We start from the raw sequence: 5,895 nt of genomic DNA on the forward strand, positions 1-5,895 counted from the left end.
CCCGTGGCGGCTGTCAGCTGGCTGCGTGCTTCTGGAATTCTAAAGTTTTAAATAATTAGGGTCCAGGGGCTGGAGCAATAGCACAGCAGGTAGGGCGTTTGCCTTCAAGCGGCCGACCTGGGTTAAATCCCCAGCATCCCATATGGTCCCCTGAGCACCTCCAGGAGTAATTCCTGAGCGCAGAGCCAGGAGTAACCCCTGTGTATTGCCGGGTGTGACCTGAAAAAACAAAACAAACAAATAATAATAATAATAATTAGGGTCCAAAGAAATCTCCGCAGTGAGCTGCTCAGTTCCAAGATTTGTGGTTTTTTTTTCCTTTTTGGGTCACACCCAGCGATGCACAGGGGTTGCTCCTGGCTCTTCACTCAGGAGTTACTTCTGGCGGTGCTCAGGGGACCATATGGGATACTGGGAATCAAACCCGGGTCAACCGCATGCAAGGCAAACGCCCTACCCGCTGTGCTGTCGCTCCAGCCCCTCAGTTCCAAGATTTATTTGTGAGTCTCTGGAACATGGCTGTTAATGCACTTACAAGGCACCCAGAGGCGGTTTGTGGGCATGACAGCCAGGACCCTGTAGGGGCAGGGAGATGGGAAGGGCCAGCTGTCCCAGTCCCTTGAGGCTTGGAGTTTGCAGTCGCTGTTCCCATGTACCTGGGCTTTTCACTGGGTTCTGGAAGTTGGCAGCCACCAGCATTCCTAGGGGTAGGTGGGGGGATGACACCTCCTCTCTGAGGCATCCCGGTGAAATTGGCCTGGCACGAGGCCCAGGAGCTGCTCGGTTCCGAGATTCATCTGTGGGTCTCTGGTTCTAAATCCTGGAACATGTCAGAGTCGAGCTGAGGACGGTTCATAGTCACCATGGCAACCCACGAAAGTGGCCAGAGAGGGTCAGGACCTCAGAGCCAGGTCTCAGCACTTGGACAGGGGTGGCGAGGTGGGAGAACAGAAAAGGTGGGTGGTCTGAGACCCTGAAAAGAAGTGAGACTCCCCCCCACCCCGGGCCCCATGTCCATCTGTGCTTTGTCAGCGAAGTGACGGCTCTTACCCTGTCCCTGTCCCATGCCACCTCGCCCTTCCTTCCCATCTCCCTCCTCTGCTGATTTTACTGGGGGGCGGGGAGCCCTTTCCAGCTGACTCTATCTCTGGGTGTCCACTGGGCACCCGGGGAACAAGCGTCTGTTGCCCAACAAATAGTGTGAGTGTGGCCAGCCCATGGCCGCCGACTCCTCCGGCTACCGCCCTCCTGGGCAGACCTTTCAGTCTCCGCCTCAAGAATCCTCCAGGCCAAAAGGAAGCCCCGGTTCCTTCATTCAAGCCCCCGAGCTCCAGCCTGCCTCTGCCACCATCCTGCTGGGGGGAGCAGCTCCGGCTTCCTCCTGGGCAGGTTTTCTCCTCCTCTCGCTCTCGGTAGACCCCGATGGTTTGTTTTGTTTTGTTTTTTTGGGGGGGATCCACCCCAGTGGTGATCAGGGCTTACTCCTGGCTCTGCACTCAGGAATTACTTCTGACATGCGCAGGGACCGTGTGTGATGCAGGGGATTGAAGCTGGGTTGGCCTCACGCCAGGCCAATGTCCTCCCTGTTGCCCTCCAGTCCCAGTAGATCCCGATGGCTGAGAGTCTGCATGGAACATCCACCAATTCTAGTTTCTTTTTATTTTCTCGAATTGGGGGCCGCCCCCGGTGGTGCTCAGGGTTTACTCCTGGCTCTGCACTCAGGAATCACTCCTGGTGGGCTCGGGAAACCTAGGGGAAGGCTGGGGATGGAATCTGGTTGACTGTGCCAGGCAAGTTCTCTGGCCAATGGACTATTGCTCCGGCCCTCCATCCGCCAATTCTGCCGGAAGCCCCCAACACCAGCTGTAGAGATGTGGGTGCATTGATGCCCACAGAACCACAGGTAGTGTCTGGCCCCTCTAGAGGCCCAGAGCTCCACGCTCTCAAGAGTGACACATACACAGACCAGGAGCTGCTCATTATCCTGCCTTAAGGAAGAAGAGACGAAGTGGACAGAGACCGCTGCATGGCATACAGCCTTGCCTCTGGCCAAGATTTTAGGGACGGTTCAGGGTCCTTCCCTTCCACTGCCTTGCAAAGCCCTCTCACGGAGGGAGAGCCCGCCCTGGAGTCCTGCTGGCAGCATGCGTCTCCTTGACTCTGATGTTTATATTTTCACTCTGCTCTCCCCTGGGGGGTAACAGAAGAGGAAGAAGGGCTGAAGAGCAAGCCCAGGGGCCAAGGTGTTTGCCTTGCACATGGTTGACCCCAGTTCGATCCCTGACAGGTCCCCCGAGCACCAGTGGGAGTGATCCCTGAGCACAGCACAGGGATCTTAAGTCCCATGGGAGAGAGATCGTGCTGTATCTGTCCTTCTAACTCAGCATGAGATCCCGTGGTTCCATCCTTGTCGCGGCAAATTGCACGATTTTGTTTTTTCTTAGAGCTGCACAAAATGCCTTTCTTTCTTTCTTTCTTTCTTTCTTTCTTCTTCTTCCTTTTTATTTTTTTAAAATTTTTTATTTTTCAATGAATCACCATGAGGTACAGTTACAGACTTACAAACTTTCGTGCTTACGTTTCAGTCATACAATGATCAAGCACCCATTCCTCTACCAGCGCCCATTCTCCACCACCAATGAGTCCAGGATCCCTCTCATCCTCCCACTGCAGCCCCCCCTCCCCACAACTTCTCAATCCATTCATTCACAGCTGGGCATTTGGGTTGTTTCTGCATAGCCCCTGCTTTATTTTATTTTTTAAGTTAATGTTATTTTTATAAAGTTGTTCACGATGACTTATTATTCAATATTCCAACACCAGTCCCACCACCTTTCCACCACCATTATTTCCAATTTTCCCAGCCACCACCCAAGCCTTCACTGGTAGCAGACCTTGAATAATTTATTTTATATTGCTTGTTATAAATAATTCTCTAAAAATGATAAAGATTTCCTTAGAAGGAAGTTTGTGAAGATTGTTGTACCTCACCCTGGAGCCATTAAGCCCTCGTGTAGGAGATTACTAACACGTTGTTACAGGGTAAGCCTTGCGTGTTAAAATTTTCTTAACCGAGGTTGGTTGCTTTCTACTTGACATCCCATCCAACGTGTTGTGCTACTCCTGGTGTATCCTGGTGTGTCAGTGGTGTCGGGTATGAGATGTCATGGCCGTGTGCTCCAGGAATTCTAAAATTTTAAATGGCGTGATACAGCTGGAGTTAAATTTTTAACCCGATGATGACTTTGGATTCTGGAAGCATCTCTGCAGCTTGTTGATCTCTTTTGAGATTTTTTCATGTGACTCTGGATCATGGCTGGTTAATTAATGAGCTGAATCGGAGGCAGTTCATAGATGTGACTTCCTGGATCCCAGAAGAGCGGGGGATGGGAGGAGTTGCCCATTCCTCACTTGGTGAAAGCCTGGAGAGTTGGGTCACAAAACTCGAATACCTGAGTGTTTCAACAGATTCATCCCTGGATGAGGCTTGTCCCGAGGCTGTGGAGTCTGGCCGTGAGTATGGCGGCGATTGATTTTGGAGGTTTTCAGCCTGCCGGTGGCCCCCGCTTTAATCACTTCTAAATGTACTGTGGCATTTGGTTTCATTTCCGCGATATGTCCCCATCACCACCCTCTGTCTCCAGAACTGCATCTTCCCAACTGGAAACTGACTCCCTTAAGCTCAAACTCCTCCGAACATTCTCATGTTAAAATACACACAGCCTTTAACATCTCCTGTCCCCCTTAAAGCACCCAGCCCCACTGTCTGTACAGCCGTCACCACCACCCGTGTCCACAAGATAGCAGCTCCCTACTTCTCAACCGGCCTACTTGCACCCCATAGTCATCGTCTCCTGCTAGCGTTCTTCCTGCAGCCACATGGTGTCCCTGGCATGAGCTTGCCCGGCCGTGAGTTTATCTATGCAGCCCTGCTTCAGTCCTCTAACGTACAAAAATGGTACTCACTGCCAGGCACCAATCTAAAGCTTTGCAAATGCTAACTCACAAAGCGACTCATCCTTAAACGGTCCAGAGGTCCTAGGCTAGGGGGTGAATGTGGGCGATATAAAGTATTTGTGGGACTGGGGGTTGGAACAATAGCACAGCGGGTAGGGCGTTTGCCTTGCACGCGGCCGACCCGGGTTCGATTCCCAGCATCCCATAGGGTCCCCTGAGCACCGCCAGGGGCGATTCCTGAGTGCAGAACCAGGAGTAACCCCTGCGCATCGCCAGGTGTGACCCCCCCCAAAAAAGCAAAAAAAAAAAGTTATAAAGTATTTGTGGGACTGAAATTCAGCACCCTGGAAGGTTTCCCGGTGGTGCTAATCTGTTGGAAAGTTACAAAAGCAGCAGGTGTGGAGGGAACAAAGCACATGAGCTGATGGAGGGGACAGACTATGAGGCTGGGACCCCGCTGGCAGCGTAAGGACTGCTGCTGGCCCAGCGACAAGTTTCTTCTGCCTTTTGGCGCCGAGTGACCGCCAGGGTCGCCAACAAGCAACAGGCAAGAGCCTCTGAGTCCGTGCAGGTCTTTGCAGTCTCTGCCCCGAATGCTAATCACCCCTATTTGTTTTGTCTTGGGGGCCACACCCAGCGATGCGCAGGGGTGATCTCTGGCTCCGCGCTCAGGGATCACTCTGGAGGGCCCCTGGGAACCGTACGCGGTGCTGGGACTCGAACTCGGGTGGGCCGGGAGCAAGGCAGCGCCCTGCCCACTGGGCCATCTCTCTGGCCCCAGGCCCCTTAACGCGGTCTCCAACTTGCTATGACTTTGTGCTGTGCGTCCGTTGAGCTCTCTGCGGCTCCACAACAAGTGCAACCCCCCAAGCCTCCGTCTGCTCCCCGAAATCCTGCCCTTTACGTTTCCGGATGGACACCCGCTGCCCAGAGGGCCGCAGGTCTGGGTGGGGGGAGGACGGCGGGTCGCGGCTCACAGAAGCCCGTTATCCGGGCCGGCGGGGGCCGGGAGCGCTCGGCAGCCCGTCCCGAGTCGGGCCCGAGAGCCACCCCGCGCGGCCCACGCCGGCCTCCCTTCCGCGCCCAGCGGTCAGTTCGGAGGAGGAGACCCCAGAAGGAGAAAAAAGGCCAGAGCGCGACCGCCCGGGGCCCGGCGGCGCGGCCACGTGACCCCGAGGGCGGGGCGACCCGGGAGTCGGGGCGTGGCCTGTGGTGGGCGGGGCCAGCGCGGCGAAGGGGGCGTGGCGGAAGGGGCGTGGCGGAGCCTTGACCGGGGGCGGGGCAGGCCGGCTGGGGCGGCGAGGGCGGCGGGGCGTGGCCTGGGAGGGAGCGACGGAGCCGGGAGGGGGTGGAGGTGATCGCGGCGATGGGGGCGTGGCCCTAGGAGGGGGTGGGGCGCGGCCGGGCAGGGGGCGGGGCGGGCGGGCCAGGGCTGCGCGGGCGGCGGGGCGTGGCCTGGGAGGGAGCGACGGAGTCCGGGAGGGGGTGGAGGTGATCGCGGCGATGGGGGCGTGGCCCTGGGAGGGGGCGGGGCGTGTCCCGAGGAGGGGGCGTGGCCCAGGGACGGGGCGGGGCGAGGCAGGGCAGGGGGCTGGGCGGGCGGGCCGGGGCTGCGCGGGCGGCGGGGCGGGGCCCTGGGACGGGGCGGGGCGAGGCCGGGCAGGGTCGGGGCGGGCGGGCCGGGGCTGCGCGGGCGGAGGGGCGTGGCCCTAGGGACGGGGCGGGGCGAGGCCGGGCAGGGGGCGGGGCGGGCGGGCTGGGGCTGCGCGGGCGGCGGGGCGTGGCCCTGGGACGGGGCGGGGCGAGGCCGGGCAGGGGGCGGGGCGGGCGGGCCGGGACTGCGCGGGCGGCGGGGCGCGGCCCTGGGAGGGGGCGTGGCTCCGGGGCGGGGGGCGGGGCCCGGGCGGGGCGGGGCGGGGCTTGCGCGCCGCGGCGGCG

The 5,895-nt window shown here is 58.4% G+C and overlaps 1 protein-coding gene across 1 annotated transcript in view; it reads left to right on the forward strand.

The window, feature by feature from the left end:
- HEATR5B (HEAT repeat containing 5B) overlaps positions 1–5,895 on the forward strand; it is a 254,056-nt gene that overhangs the window by 248,093 nt on the left and 68 nt on the right. The gene's annotated exons all lie outside the window — the stretch shown is intronic.

Source organism: Sorex fumeus, unplaced genomic scaffold (assembly GCF_029834395.1).
Source record: "Sorex fumeus unplaced genomic scaffold, SorFum_2.1 ptg000006l, whole genome shotgun sequence".
NCBI lineage: Eukaryota > Metazoa > Chordata > Mammalia > Eulipotyphla > Soricidae > Sorex > Sorex fumeus.